At 44.8% G+C, this 16,369-nt stretch overlaps 1 protein-coding gene across 6 annotated transcripts in view; it reads right to left on the bottom strand.

Annotated features, from left to right (window-relative positions):
* Positions 1 to 16,369, bottom strand: part of nr3c2 (nuclear receptor subfamily 3, group C, member 2) — a 281,622-nt gene that overhangs the window by 77,716 nt on the left and 187,537 nt on the right. The window lies entirely within an intron of this gene.

The following is a 16,369-nucleotide window of genomic DNA, read 5'->3' as shown; positions in this document are numbered from 1 at the left end:
TAAGGTCCTTGCTAAGGTTGCCCTCAATAGGATCCGTGATCACTTGCTCACCTACCAGTCTTGTTTTACGCCTAAGAAGTCGATCATCGACCGCTTTCTGGCACGGAGGGTTCTCATGGAGCGCAAACGTGAATATCGGCAGAGTTTCTTTGCAGCCTTTGTCGATTTTCATAAAGCGTTGGACTCGGTTGATCAAGCTGCCCTGTTGGACGTCCTGAGGGTTCGTGGGATCCCCTCGAGGTTGCTAGATATCATGGCCGGCCTGTGCACTGGTACCGTGAGTGCTGTGCAAAGTGGAGGCAGAACCTCTGCGTTTGTCCCAGTTGATTCGTCAGTGGGGTGTTCTGCTCCTACTCTGTTCAGTGCTGGCATGGACTGGGTGTTGGGCAAGGTCATGGGCTACAGTGGCTATAGGGCATCTGTTGGTGAAGAAAGATTCAAGGATCTTGACTTTGCTGACGATGCTGTGATCTTCACAGAGTCGATGGAGGCTCTGATCAGGGTGCTCAAGAGACTGAGCGAGGGGTCTGAGTGTCTGGGCTTGTGGGGGTCCTGATAAAAACCAAAGGGCTAGGCCTTTAATGACCTCTTGGGCACAGCAGGGTGTCTGTTTGTGGAGTGAGTATCGACCTCATCGAGAGGTTTACTTACCTTGGCAGTGACATCCATGTCTCTAGTGACTCTTCCTATGAAGTCAGCAGATGGATTGGGAGAGCATTAGGGGGAACAGTGACCCCTGCTTTTAATAACTTCTCTCATCTTGATTACTGCAATGCATGTCTTTTTGGAATGAGCCAGGCCTCCATTGCTCGCCTACAGCTGGTGAAAAATGCCGCTGCTCGATTTTTAACTGGTACAAGCAAGCATTGAGCACGTTACCCCGATCTTGGCTTCCCTTCACTGGCTTCCAGTTCGTTTTCGAATCCATTTTTAAGATCCTTGTGTTTGTTTTTAAATCCTTTAATGGTTGTACCCCATTTTATCTGTCGGAACTGCTGCCCCCTTATGTACCGTCTTGCTCTCGCAGGTCAGCAGATGCTTTTATTTAAAAACACACTTTTACTCCCTGGCCTTTAACCCCAGTATGATATGTTGACTATCTGTGTAGAGAACAATCGAGACGAGAACAGGCCATTCAGCCCAACAAAGCTCGCCAGTCCTGTCAGTCGAGTTTTGAAAGTCCCTAAAGTCCTCCTGCCTACCACACTACTTGGTCTCTTATTCCAAGTGTCTATCGTTCTTTGTGTAAAGAAAAACTTCCTGATGTTTGTGTGAAATTTCCCCTTCACAGGTTTCCACCTGTGTCCCCGTGTTCTTGATGAACTCATTTTAAAGTCACCGTCCCGACCCACTGGACTAATTCCCTTCATTCCCGTACTTTGGTTATCGTGTGTCTGATATGTTGGGTTTTATTGTACAGCACTTTGGTCAGCCTTGATGTTGTTTTTAAAGCGCTTTATAAATAAATAAATAAATGAGGTCGCTGGAAATGGGTGTGTGGCGCTCCCGATATCTCAGCAAGAGGACGAAGGAGTCCTGGGGCTTCCTGTTTGTGAGATATGGACGCTATCCAGTGACCTGAGATGAAGACTGGACTCCTGTGTCTCTTCGGAGAATCCTTGGGCACCGTTGGTTTGACTTTGTGTTGCTCAGGGGGTCCCAAATGAGGCACATGACCTGCATTGTGAGGAGGGAGCGCCAGTTATGGCACTATGGGCAGTTGGCGCGATTACCTGAGGGTGATCTGGCTCAAAGTTGAGGACCGGGTCAAAGGGACCCCCACGTACCACCTGACCGCAGCAGACAGTAGATGGTCATTCCCGGAGGGTGGGACTGGACCACATGGCTGCCTGGAGACCCCGAGCTGTCTCATCGTGTGGTGTGTGTGGCAACGCTTTGTACCAATGCATGTTCCCCAACCTGATATGACCTGGCAGTTCTACTGTGGATTTTCCAGCTTGTGTGATGCCCCAGTGTAGAGGGATCCTTCAAATGTGGGAAGCAATTAAAACCTAGTTTGTGCCCACTGTTTGATAGACGGGTGGCAGTGGTTAGACCCAGATGGGTGGGTTTAAATCTCAGTCCTTCTCGCTGTCTTCAAGGAGGTTGCATGTTCTCCCCATATCTGTGTAGATTTTCCTCCCACATCCCAAACACTGCTGGCCTGAGGTTCATTGGTGACCCTAAACTGGCCTTAGTGTCGGTTAACGTGCCTGGTGCTGGTCTGGTGGACTGTCCTGAGTCGGGATGTCACCAGAATCGATGCCGTGATACCAAAATTTGGAAAATATTAATGATACCGGCGTGTTTACGGCTTTGAGTGAAAGTTGGTAATGTACTCACGTGTGGCTTGAGGGATTACTTCAGAAAGCACAGGGAAAACAAAACGCGAGTAAAAACTACAATGTGTAACGACACGTAAGGGTGGGGGGACAAGTTTGGGGGGGGGGGGGTGGTTGCCAGTAAATGGTATGGACCACAAAACAATCACCGGAGAAATGGTGCGTCACATGAGGTGGCCGACCTGCAAGTGGAAATCAACCAATCACAATCAAAACAGCCAGCAAGGGGGCGGAGCGTCAGATGCAAAGAGGGCAGGTGGAAGTCACAGGGGGCACAGTCTCTCTCTCTCTCTCTCTCTCTCTCTCTCTCTCTCTCTCCCTCTTATTATTCTGCTCTGTCTCTCCCTCCTTCTCCCGCTCTCCCTCTCCCTCCCATGCTTTCTCTCGCTCTCCTTCTCTTGCTCTTTCTTTCTATCCCTCCCGCACTCTGTCTCTCTCTCTGTCCCTTCCGTGCTCTCTCTCTCTCTCTCTCTCCTTTTCCCACTCTCTCCCTCCCACACTCTCTCTCTCCTTCTCTCTCTTTCCCTCCCATGCTCTCTCTCTCTCTCTCCTTCTCCCACTCTTTCTTTCTATCCTTCCCGCACTCTGTCTCTCTCTCTATCCCTCTCATGCTCTCTCTTTCTCTCTCTCTCCTTTTCCCGCTCTCTTCCTCCTTCTCTCTCTCTCCCTCCCATGCTTTCTCTCTCTCTCCCTCCTTCTCCCATTCGCTCTCTCATTTGCCTGCTCTCTCTCTCTCTCTCTCTCTTATTCTCCTGATCTCTTTCTCTCTCTCCTTCTCCCGCTCTATCCCTCCCGTGCTCTCTCTCTTTCTCCTTTTCCCACTCTCTTCCTCCTTCTCTCTCTCTCTCCCTCCTTCTCCCTCTCTCTCTCCCTCTTATTCTCCTGCTGTCTCTCCCTCCTTCTCCCGCTCTCTCTCTCTCTCTATCTATCCCTCCCGCGCTCTCTCACTCTCTCCTTCTCCCGCTCTCCCTCCCATGCTTTCTCTCTCTCCTTCTCTTGCTCTTTCTTTCTATCCTTCCCGCACTCTGTTTCTCTCTCTATCCCTCCTTCTCCCGCTCTCTATCTCTCTATCCCTCCCACGCTCTCTCTCTCTCTCCTTTTCCCACTCTCTCCCTCCTTCTCTCTCTCTCTCCTTTTCCCGCTCTCTCCCTCCTTCTCTCTCTCTTCCTCCCATGCTTTCTCTCTCTCTCTCCCTCCTTCTCCCATTCGCTCTCTCATTTGCCTGCTCTCTCTCTCTCTCTCTCTCTCTCTCTTATTCTCCTGCTCTCTCTCTCCTTCTCCCGCTCTCTATCCCTCCCGTGCTCTCTCTCTTTCTCCTTTTCCCACTCTCTCCCTCCTTCTCCCTCTCTCTCCCTCCTTCTCCCTCTCTCTCTTATTCTCCTGCTGTCTCTCCCTCCTTCTCCCGCTCTCTCTCTCTATCTCTCTATCCCTCCCACGCTCTCTCCTTTTCCCACTCTCTCCCTCCCATGCTTTCTTTCTCTCTCCATCTCCCACTCTCTTTCTTTCTATCCCTCACGCACTCTCTGTCTCTCTCTATCCCTCCCACCTTCTCTCTCTCTCCCTCCTTCTCCCACTCGCTCTCTCATTTGCCTGCTCTTTCTCGCTCTCTCTCGCTCTCTCTCTCTCTCTCTCTCTCCAGAACAGGCATCAATAGAGAGGGTGGACCCGTGCCGTGTCATTCACCTGCCTGAAGAGCTGTTTGATGTGTGTGGGGTGTTCCGGGGGGGTCCATAAAACTGTAACGACTTCAGTAGAGTTCCAGGGGCCCTGACATTGGGACGGTTTCAATTGGTAATGCATCACGGTAGTGGAGCGTTCAAGGGGTGTTCTGGGACTGCAAAATAATGGACAACAAATTGGGTAACCCCCCCCCCTCCCCCCAGCCTCTAACAGTAGGGGGTACTTAAGTAGGTCCAGTTTCACAAGAACTTCATGACAGCATCATTATTCAAATGCACCAAACAGAGCGCATGACAAAACAGCAGAAATGCTGCTTTTCTTTTTTTTGACCTTCATCCGGTGCAAGTGCCCACCTTTATTAGAATCACTAGTTGGGTGGCACACCATAAAAGAAGTGATAATAAAACACCAAATTAACAAATGTCAAAAAGAGAAACAGCAGATGTCAGGTCTGGAGAACAGTTTGTGTTTGAGGTAGTGTGACGGACTTGAGAGTCCCAAAGACAAGACCAGTAGAGGGGGATATCACCATCAAACCCCGGCATTACTAGAAAAGAAAAGATGTATTCTTCACAAATATGAGTCAAGGTCTATGCAGCACAAGTGAAGAATGAATTTTCCTGAAACACAAATGCAGTCCAAATCCAGCAAGTCCCAGTTCAGTTTCCAAAAAGCAAAGTCAAAAACCAGTAAACCCAATAAGCCCAAAAAATGTAAAACTCCACCAACTCTCAGGAGCTGCAGGGGACTGTGGGAGACCCTCCAGATTGATTGGGTGGAGTGCAGTTTCTTGTCGAGATTATAAATGGCACCCCCTACTGGGGGACCACCCACAAAACACATGGGTTGTAACGCCATCAAGATAAATACGGTAGATAATTAACAAACGTCGGGCAGTTCCTGGAGATGATTGGTAATGACACTCCCATGTCTTTAATGTTAAGGCAAAGTCCCAAGCACTAAAGAATTCCAAAACCACTTACCAATATGCCCACTAGGGGGCAGCTCTACCCCCAAACCCCCAGCCAGAATAAGGGCACACAAAGAATCCTTATAAAAATCTTTAAAAAATTACATTCTCAGAATGTTCTATTACACAAAAGAAGCTCCTTGGAGCACAAGAGGCAAAAAGGAGTTGCCTAAAACAATAAATCGTCCCAACACAAAGTCAAAAACGGGGCATGAAGTGAAAATCCGAATAAATCATACAAACACAAGGAGTTGCCACCTCCCTAGTGCATGCAAAATGAACCACCGGGCACTGTGGGAGACCCTCTGGTTATATGAAGCGGAGGGCACACTTCTTGGTGGTGATTGGTATCTGGCCCCACCTCTTGGGGGACCACCTACAAACCACATGGAACAAAACACAGGCAGCTTAAATACATAAACAAAATCAGAAACAAAAGAACAATGCACATATTCAGCAAAAGTAACAGGACTGTAGTTAACATAAATCAAAGAATCACAGAGGAATAAAAGAGACCCAAAACATGAAATTTGGACCCCCTGTTTTGGGACCTGGCTGAGACATGACAGTTGGGAGAATTTCAATGTGTGACACTTGACATGCATTGCAATTTTCATTTCAACAAATGGCCCATCACAAACATTGCAACTACTTTAACAAAGAGGTCTACGCATTGCATTGTTCATTCCAACAGATGGCACAGCAACATTTCTAGTAATAAAATGCATTGCATTTGGCATTCCAACAGATGGTGCATCACAAACATTAACACTGTTTTCATGACTACCATACCAAACTGCATAAAACAAGAGAGATACATGTTGTGTTTTACATTCCAACATATGGTACAACACAAACATTAACACTGCTTTTATAAATCCCATCCAACAGATGGCATAAAACAGAGACATACATGTTGTGTTTTACATTCCAACATATGGTACAACACAAACATTCGTAGTAATAATACGCACTGCATTTGGCATTCAAACATGTGGCGCATCACAAATATTAACACTGCTTTTATGTATCCCATACCAAACGGCATAAACCAGAGATATATGCACTGCATTTCAACAGATGGTTGTTCACAAACCATTAACACTGCCTTTACGAATCCCATAGCAAATGGCATAAAACAGAGACATGCTCATTGTGTTTTACATTGCAAAAAAAGCACATCACAAACATTTGTAGCAATAAAATGCATTGCATTTGGCATTCCAACAGATGGTGCATCACAAACATTAACACTGCTTTCATGACTACCATACCAAACTGCATAAAACAAGAGAGATACGTACTGCATTCTAACAGATGGACCATCACAAACATTAACACTGCTTATACAAATCCCATCCCACAGATGGCATAAAACAGACACATACATGTTGTGTTTTACATTCCAACAGATGGTACAACACAACATTTGTGCATTTGGCTTTCCAACATATCGCACATCACAAACATTAACACCTGCTTTTATGGAATCCCATACCAAATGGCATAAACAGAGATATATGCACTGCATTCCAACAGATAGTGTTCACTAACCATTAAACTGCCTTTACGAATCCCATAGGAAATGGCAAAAAACAGAGACATGCTCATTGTGTTTTACATTGCAAAAAAAAGCACATCACAAACATTTGTAGCAATAAAATGCATTGGATTCGTCATTTCAACAGATGGCGCATCACAAACATTAACACTGCTTTTATGAATCCCACACCAAATGGTATCAAACAGATATATGCACTGCATTCCAACAGATGGTGCATCACAAACCATTAACACTGCCTTTACGAATCCCATAGCAAATGGCATAAAACAGAGACATGCTCATTGTGTTTGACATTGCAAAAAAAGCACATCACAAACATTAGTGGCAATAAAATGCATTGCATTCGTCATTCCAACAGATGGCACATCACAGACATTAACACTGCTTTTATGAATCCCACACCAAATGGTATCAAACAGATATATGCACTGCATTCCAACAGATGGTGCATCACAAACCATTAACACTGCTTTACGAATCCCATAGCAAATGGCATAAAAACAGAGACATGCTCATTGTGTTTGACATTGCAAAAAAAGCACATCACAAACATAGTAGCAATAAAATGCATTGCATTCGTCATTCCAACAGATGGCACATCACAGACATTAACACTGCTTTTATGAACCCCATACCAAATGGTATAAACAATAGATACATGTACTGCATTTTGTCTTTGCAACAGATGGCACATCACAAGGCATTTGACTTCAACTGGTACTGAAATTAGGCACCACTCATCACCTGGGCACAGGGGCTTCAAATTGAACACAGGACTACGGAGCTTCGATCAGCATGGCACCTTTTGATTTGCTAGTCATTTCATGCCAAAATCCTCACTCATGTTAGGGTGGGTCGGATACCCCAAGTGTCTCCCTTCTGGAATTATACTGAGCAGTTCCCTCGGAGAGGAGCACATCTAACACATAATCACAGATTTGTACCACACAGCTGACCTGGGAACATCTGAGAAATGAAGCAGACGGAGTCAGCCGGAGAGGGCAGCAAAGCCACACAGACCCTGGCTGCTCTGCACATCAGTCCGATTCCTGACGCAATGCGAGGGTGACAGGCTGCTCCACAACAGAGTATGACTGGATTAAGTACACTGTTCATCTGAAGCCACATAATGCAGTCTTAGTGTTTTGGGGTGCTGAGGCCCCAAGTTGGGGCTCCCACACAAACACCCAATTTAAGATTTGAATTACTGTGCCAGGCCTGTGACTGGACACCGGAGAACGCAGCGAGAACATGGAAGTGACCAGGCTGGGCCGCCGGAGTCCACACACAACCCCTCTAAACTGATGCAGCAAATTTACCAAGGACAGACTCGAGCGTTACGAAAAGCGTATGGGGTCCTCCGGGAACTTGCGGGGGGGCCTTCTCATCAGAATTCAAAAGACAAGCCTTTGTGATCTGGAAGGCTTCTTTAATGAAACTTCATCTGTTTTTGCTTCTCAGTGGCCTTGTTAAAAAAAAAAAAAAAAAGAAAGACCCCATCAAAGAACACAGCTGTGGTCCCAAAGGAGGGGCCGGGGGTCTTTTCACACAACCTACAATTGTCATATGTCAAGGTCACAGTGCACTTTGTGGTTTATGTCAGGGGCAGGCAGCTTCAGGCGGACAAAGCTTTAGTTTTTTTTTTTTTTTTGGTTACTGTTGTTTTACTTTGGTCCTCAGAATCTTATTTTAATTACTGGCTTTTAGCGTAAGGGAGGGACCCCTGAAGTTGAATTAAATTAAATGGCTTTAACTGCTGTTATCATATTTTATAGTCATTGAGCTTATGTTAAAGTTAAGAGCTGAACTTCTCTTTGGGACAAATAAGTACTGACGGTCTGTCTATCTATATATAATATAGTGCCTTTCATGTTAACCTATTAATGTATCATATAGTGCCTTTCACATCTATTAATCTATTATACAGTATCGTTCATATCTATTACATAGTGCCACTCATAAATAAAATTATATACTGTAATGCATTTCTTTTCTATATAGTAATATATTCATTCATTTATGTAGTATTTATATAGTATATAGTGCCTTTCACAATTCTCTATCTATTATATAGTGCTTTTCATATCAATGTATCATATAGAACCTTTCAAATCTATGTATACTTATTATATACAGTAGTACCTTTGACACCTTTTGATCTATTATTTAGTGCCTTTCATACGTGGACCATCAAACTACCCTTTTATCTGTCATACATTTCATTTATTCATCCATTATGTGGTGCCTTTCATATCTATGTGTCTCTGTCTATCATTATATAGTGCCTATCTATCTATTATATAGTGCCTTTCAAATTCTTCTATTAATCTATTATCTAGTTCCTTTAATATTTATCTATCAATTTATCCATTATATAGTGCCTTTCACATCGGTGTCTCTGTCTATCATTATATAGTGCCTTTCATCCATCTATCTATCCATTATATAGTGCCCTTTCATATCTATTAATCTCTTATATATAATGCCTTTCACATCCATCTTTTAATCTTCTATTTAGTGCCTTTCACAACTATGTATCAAATTTTCTCTGTTATCTACTATATAGTGCCTTTCACATCTATCGATATATTACTTCGTGCATTCACTTCTATCCACCCATCATATAGTGTCTTTCATATCTGTGTATCCAATATAAAACAACAATCTATCAGTCTATTATATGGTGTCTTTCACGTATATCTATTAAACTATTGTATAGTGCCTTTCAAATGCATCTATCTATTCATTATATAGTGTCTTTCATATCTATGTTGGATAGTGCCTTTCATATCTATCAATCTATCTATCAGTTATATAGTGCCTTTCACTGTTATCTATCTATCAATCATATAGTGCCTTCCATATCTAGCAATCTATCTATTATATAGTGCCTTTCACTTTTATCTATCTGTTATATAGTGCCTTTCACTTCTATCATCAATCTATCTATCATATTGTGCCTTTCAAATATATTGTAACAAGGCACTATATAAGCGCCTGACCCACTCACACTGGAGGCACGTATAAAATAAAGACTTTTTTTGTTTCTTCACCTGTGGGGTACGTCTTCCCCGTAATCCCCACAGGCACAACACAGTCCCAAGTGTAAAATAAACATGCCACACACTTTCCTTTCCTCTTTCTCTTTCACCGCCACTCCTCCTCCAAGCTTTGTCCTCCTCCTCCTGACTCTGGCCACTGAGTGGTGGTCGCTGGCTCCTTTTATCAGGCACCCAGATGTGCTCCAGGTGCTTGATTGCCGACATATGGCTGCACTTCCGGGTGTGGCGAAACTGCTGCCCAAAAGGGGCTAGCAGCTCCTGCTGCAGCACCTGTGGAACCTAACAGGACTGCACCAAACTCCAACTCCCATGAAGCCCTGCGGGAGTCCGAGGCACCACTACAACCCAGGGAGGCTGCCATCTAGTGTCCAGGGGGAGATATTGCCTTTCCCATGCTTGCTCCCCTGGAACATATGCTGCAAGGGTGTCCTGGCTGGCATGGGCCCCAGCCACCGTCTATGTATTATATAGAGCCTTACATTCCTATCTATCATACAGTGCCTTTCATATCTATCTGTTATATAGTGCCTTTCACTTCTATCTATCAATCTATCATATAGTGCCTTTCCTCTCTATCTATCTACAGTCGACCCTTGATATACAACCGGCCTGACATGCGAACAACTTGGTTTACGACCCAAATTTTTGTTTTAAATTACGACCAACGTCTTGCGTTACGACCCGAATGCGGTCACGTGTATCCGCTTGTGTGATTGTAAACAAACAGCCGAGAGCGTTTGTAAGCGTCCGTCGGAGCCCAGATACGTGTGTTTGTGGACGTAATTTCGGTCAGTGCAGTGATTTATATAATTTATTTCGATAATTGATAAGGAAGGAAGACATGGTAACGAAGGCAAAGAAAGCGATCACAATCGAAACAAAGAAGGAAATTGTGTGGAAATATGAGAGTGGCGTTCGTGTGACCGATCTCACTAATATATACAGCATGTCGAAATCCAGCATCTCGACAATTTTACAAAGAAAAGATTTGTATAAGGAAACTCCTTCCAAACAATAACCACCTTCCATTTCATTCTCCTCCTCCTCCCTTCCTGCAGCCCAAAGGTGTCAACTTAAATGGTGAGTACAGTATGAAATTGTTGTTTCTGGTAGGCTAGGCACTTTTTATAACTTTTTGGTTAGTACATTAGAAAAATTATTGCTGTTTTTGGTAAATTATGTACATTATACACCCCTTTTCTATTAAAAAAAGTTGAGTAAGTGTTGCTGTGGGAGGTTCGGAAAACACATTATGGGCTTTCCATTATTTCTTACGGGAAAAATAATCTTGACTTACAACCAACTTGAGTTACAACCAGCCCTCGCGAACGAATTGAGTTCGTAAGTCAAGGGTCCACTGCATATATATCTATATTTATCTATCTATCTGTTATATAGTGCCTTATCTATCTATCTATCTATCTATCTGTCTATTATATAGTGCCTTTCACTCTATCTATCTATCAAATAGTGCCTTTCACTTCTGTTATATAGTGCCTTTCACTCTATCTATCTATCTATCAATCATACAATGCCTTTCACTCTATCTATCTATCTATCTATCTATCTATCTATCTATCTATCTATCTATCTATCTATCTATCTATCTAATAGTGCCTTTCACTCTTTCTATCTATTATATAGTGCCTTTCACTCTTTCTATCTATCTATCTATCTATCTATCAAATAGTGCCTTTCACTTCTATCTGTTATATACATTAGATCCCAGATCTCCATTTCTTCTTCTGGCTCTGTTGATTTAGCCGTTCCTGTACACGGCTCCCTCACCAGCTTTGAACCCATTTCGCTCCCCCATCTGGAAAAAATCGTCGCCTCAATGAAGCCTTCGGGCTCTCTGAACGATGTGGTGCCGTCCAGACTGCTGAAAGATGTCTTTCCTGTGATTCGATATGATGTCTTAAAGATCATAACTAGTAGTCTATCTTCGGCTACAGTTCCTCGTGCTTTCAAACACGCAGTTTTACATCCAATCGTGAAAAAACCTGATCTTGACCCTGCCGTTTTCTCCAATCTTCGTCCAATTTCCAAACTACCTTTCCTGTCAAAATTACTCGAAAAAATAGTTTATGAGCAATTAATTCATCACCTACAGGACCATCAGGTAATGGACCTTTTTCAGTCAGGCTTTAGGCCCCAACACAGCACAGAAACCGCGCATTTACGTGTCCTAAATGATGTCCTTTTGGCATTGGACTCAGGACTCTACGTGATTATGGTTCTTCTCGATTTATCTGCTGCCTTCGACACAATCGACCACGACATCATGATCTCCCAACTCGAATCCTGGGCTGGTGTATCTGGCTTAGCCCTCGACTGGTTCAGGTCATATTTCTGCAACAGGACTCTTAGAGTCATGCTTGACGATTTTTAGTCTGAATCAGTCCCACTCCCATGTGGTGTCCCCCAGGGTTCCATTTTGGGGCCACTACTTTTTTCTATTTACATCCTGCCTTTAGGTGCAATTTTTAGAAAACATGCAAATCTCGTATCACCTATATGCTGATGACTGCCAAATTTATTTCTCCCTCAAGTCAACTGACTCCACTAAACCTCTTCTCGACTGCTTATCTGACATTAAGGACTGGCTGGCTGTAAACTTCCTTCACCTGAACGATTCAAAAACCGAGGGTCATTGTTTTTAGTCCTGACCGCAAACAGACCCTACCCCTTGGCCTCGACTTTCTTCCCATTCCAGTAACTTCGTCTGTTTCCAATCTTGGAATCAAAATGGATATGGTCCTGAAAATGGATGCTCAAGTCAACAGCACAGTAAAATCCTGCTTTTTCCATCTCAGGCGAATTGCCAAACTCAAACCAATTCTGTCTTATCACCTCCTGGAATCAGTAATCCATGCATTCATTACGTCCCGGCTTGACTATTCTAATTCCTGCCTATATGGTATTAGTAAAGCCACTCTTTCTAGACTCCAATTGGTTCAAAATGCAGCTGCAAGGCTATTAACTGGAAGCAGCAGAAGCCAACACATTACACCGATTTTAAAAACCCTACACTGGCTGCCGGTTAGCTTCAGAATTGATTTTAAGATACTCCTCTTAACCTATAAGGCACTAAATGGTCTAGCCCCTGCCTACTTGAGTGTCTTGCTCCATCGTCACAATCCCCCTCGTGTTCTTAGATCCGCAGATCAGCTGCTCCTAACCGTTCCCAAGGCACATTTTAAAGCTCGTGGTGAAAGGGCTTTTTCTGTCTGTGCACCTCGGCTCTGGAACTCCTTACCTTTAGTGGTTAGGCAAGCCGCTTCAGTCGCCACATTCAAATCACACCTAAAAACGCACTTCTTCACATTGGCTTTTAATTCTTAACCTGTCTTATTTCCACTTGCTTTTTGCTATTTCTCTGTTTTAGTGGGTCCCCTGACCTGTTTTTAGTGTCTCTGTTTTAATTCTCTCTTAATGTTTGTTTTTAATATTTTGCTTTTAGTCTTGCTTGTTTTAACTGTACAGCGCTTAACAAATAAAAATGGTATGGTATATAGTGCCTTTCACTTCTAATCCAAGTGGTGAGGTGTGCTAATCTAATAGAGACATTCAACAAAAGACTTGTAGCAAAAGGGAGCTTTACAAAGTACCCACTTTGGGGGGGGGGGGGGGGAATACTTACGCACAATCAGGATTTCTGTTTTTTTTTTTTTGGGGGGGTCTTAATTGTTGTTTGCGTCAAAATCAAAAATATTTGGCACCATCAAAGTGGTGGGCATGTTCTGTAAACCAGATGGTGCTGAACCCCCCGTCCCCCCCCCACTAAAAAAATCCATTTGACTTCCAGGTTGTAATACCAACAAAATCGGACAAACACTGAGGGCGATGAATACTTTTGCAAGGCACTGTATATTGTGGATGTCCAAGAAGGAGAACAGGTACTCCGGCCGGGAAGGAGGATAGTTTCTTACTGGGACAGGAGCCCACAGTGAGTGGAAGGACAGACGGGTGGAAGAACAAACAACTTTATGCCCGGCTGGAATAATATGATGGTTGGGCAAGCGTAAGCCAGAAGTTGGGAGTAGTTCCATTTCCCATACAGTGGGTGGCAGTGTCGGCCCAGTGGGGACATCTGCAGAAGGGTGCCTAGGAGTTGGGAATTCCAGAATTGCAACCCTGTCGGGGGTCCCATGGTGCACATAGTGGGCGTTGTATTGGGAACCTCCCTGCTTTCCATATGACCTGGAAGTGTTTTCATGCACTGGTCTGGTTTGAAAAAGAGCCCACCACCTCCCATCAGAGAGTCGGGGTCAGGAGAGAGTGGGCAACACTCATGGAGGACAGAAGGAGGAAGAGTTGGTTTTGTATTGGGATTTGTTCATTGATCTTTGCACGGGTGATTGTTAAAAGGTGTCTTGGGTGAATGAATGTCTTTTATTTTATCCCAGTATCGTACTGGGCATTACTGGGTCTGAGGTGTGGGACTCAGTGGGGCTCAGTGGCGCCCCCCCCCCCCAGGTGGTTACAATATATACACTATCCTGAAAAACAAATCTTTGCAGATCTTTGTATGCTGCCCAGCCTGTGTGCCCAGTGATGGCGTGGTGTCTCATTTAAGATGGCACCTCGAAGTTAAAGATGACTCACTCATCTGGAAATCCCACCTACATCACATCACAGCCTAAGGGTCAGCAATCAAGCACATAGGTTGGGCAAACAATGTGCAGTCCACCATTTTTTTTTATTTGCTTATTTAGAAATGCAAATCATATTTTCCTTTCCTTTGCACAAATATCTCTCTCCTTGTCTGCAAATATTGTCTTCAGCAGCTTTGCCTCGGGCTCAGCACTCATAATCCATTTTAACAAAGGTGTTGGCTGCCACTCCCATCAGGGGTCAAGGACTGAAAGCTGCTGCAAGTGGCTCCACATCCCTGCCGTCCTGTAAAGAACTATGCTGTGCTTGTGAGGCGGGGGGGGGGGAGGGATGGGGTGAAAGAGACGCCTACAACTCCTGATGCTCACAGACACATCATCAGGGATGCAAGCCCCCCGGGGACATTGGGTGTTTCGGGTCTTTCATGCTTCAGGACTCTGTGGGTGCCTGATGTTGAAAGTCCCAAAAGCACATCCAAAAACGGCATCAAGAAGCAGAAAAATAAAACCCGGCTAGGTACAAAGAGGGCCACACAGAATCGTTATAAAATAAACGATTAACTATTCACACTTTGAACGTTGACGTCGCTGTGCCAACATGCGAAGGAACTCGGCACCCGGCCACTATAGACGCCAAGGTTTGCTGCCGTGTCTAGTGCTGCCATCTAGTGGAGAGCCAGAAATGGACATCAATGAGATCTCTGTTATAAACCGACTGGTGGTGGCAGCGGTGGGATGAGCCGTGGCGGTAAGGACCCAAGAACTGAAGAAGACAGCAAGTGGGTTTGGTGACAAGCTGCTCTTAAGAACCACCCAAGCCTGAGGACTTTTTAATGGACTAAAGAAATAGAAGTGGAAGATGATGAAGAAGAAGACGATGATGAAGAAGAAGATGTGCTTTTGTGACAATGTCACTCCAAAATGTGTACATATTGCTCTGCATCAATGGTGCCCTCAAAGATACCATGGGCCCCCAATACCATGGCAGATGGTGGTTTCTGGACCTGACACTGATTACAGCTTGGCTGATCTTTTTCCTCTTTTGGCCAAAAACAATCTGCAGTGCTGACTTTTCGGTCCACAAAACACAATTCCGTTGTTTCAATTTCCGTCTCACGTGACACCAAACCCAGAGAAGTCGGCGGCGTTTTCAGGCAATGCTGCTGTATGGACAGCTTCAGCTTGGCATAGTAAGACCTTAACTTGCATCTAAGGGTGCCATCGGTGAATGGGGTGGACAAGCAAAGGCTTACCAAAGTATTCCAGGTCATGACATCCATTACAGACACATGACCCGTGTGACGTCTGAGGGACCAGAGATCACACACAAGTGATGTTCGGCCGTGATCTTTACGCACTGAGGTTTGACCGGATTCCGTGAATCGGTTGATTATATTGTGCACCGTGGTGGCTGAGATGCCCAAACTCCTACCCATTTGTCTCTAGAGGAACGTTGTTGTCAAAGTCCCGGATGATTCACTGACGCATCGGTTGGCATCTTTGCTCTTGAAGGACTCTGCCTTTTTTTTTTGGGAGGCTCTGAGGTCAATTTCCGCCACGTCCCCTTTGATCCACCACCTCCCTCAGTACCCGCAGACCCAGGCCCTGCCAACTCCCCGGGTGCCGTGCCAAACCCCCTCTATGTCGCGACTGCAACTCACTATACAAAGGGACTCCATCCTTCATCCAGCTCTCGTGGCATCTCACCCGTCCCCCCTGCCCATCTCGCCAGCTCTGCCTTTTCAGGAGTGTGTTGTAGTGGTTTAAGGTTTTGGACCGTGGACTTCATTCAAACCCTCAGCTGCTGGCACTGTGTGTGACCCCTGAGAGAGTCACCTCACCTGCCTGCACTCCGACTGGAAGAAGTGGAACTCCATTGTGTCTGAAATGTTGTCTGTCACCACAGATAAAGGGGGCAGTCAAATAAGAAGTAATAAGCACTGCCACCTTCCTCCACGCCTCCGTCCTGCGCCCCCCGCCATCTACTCAGACGTGAAGTGCCACCCAACCTGTCCTCATCCTGTTTACCTTTCCGACACCCCAGGGATCCGCTTCAATTCATTTTGTTTTTTATCGTTTTTCAGCCCACCCTTTTTACCCACAATGCTACGCTCAGCTGGTGTCCTCAGCTCTCG

This window comes from Erpetoichthys calabaricus, chromosome 5 (genome assembly GCF_900747795.2).
Source record: "Erpetoichthys calabaricus chromosome 5, fErpCal1.3, whole genome shotgun sequence".
Lineage (NCBI taxonomy): Eukaryota > Metazoa > Chordata > Cladistia > Polypteriformes > Polypteridae > Erpetoichthys > Erpetoichthys calabaricus.
This window is presented reverse-complemented; position numbering and strand designations above follow the sequence as displayed.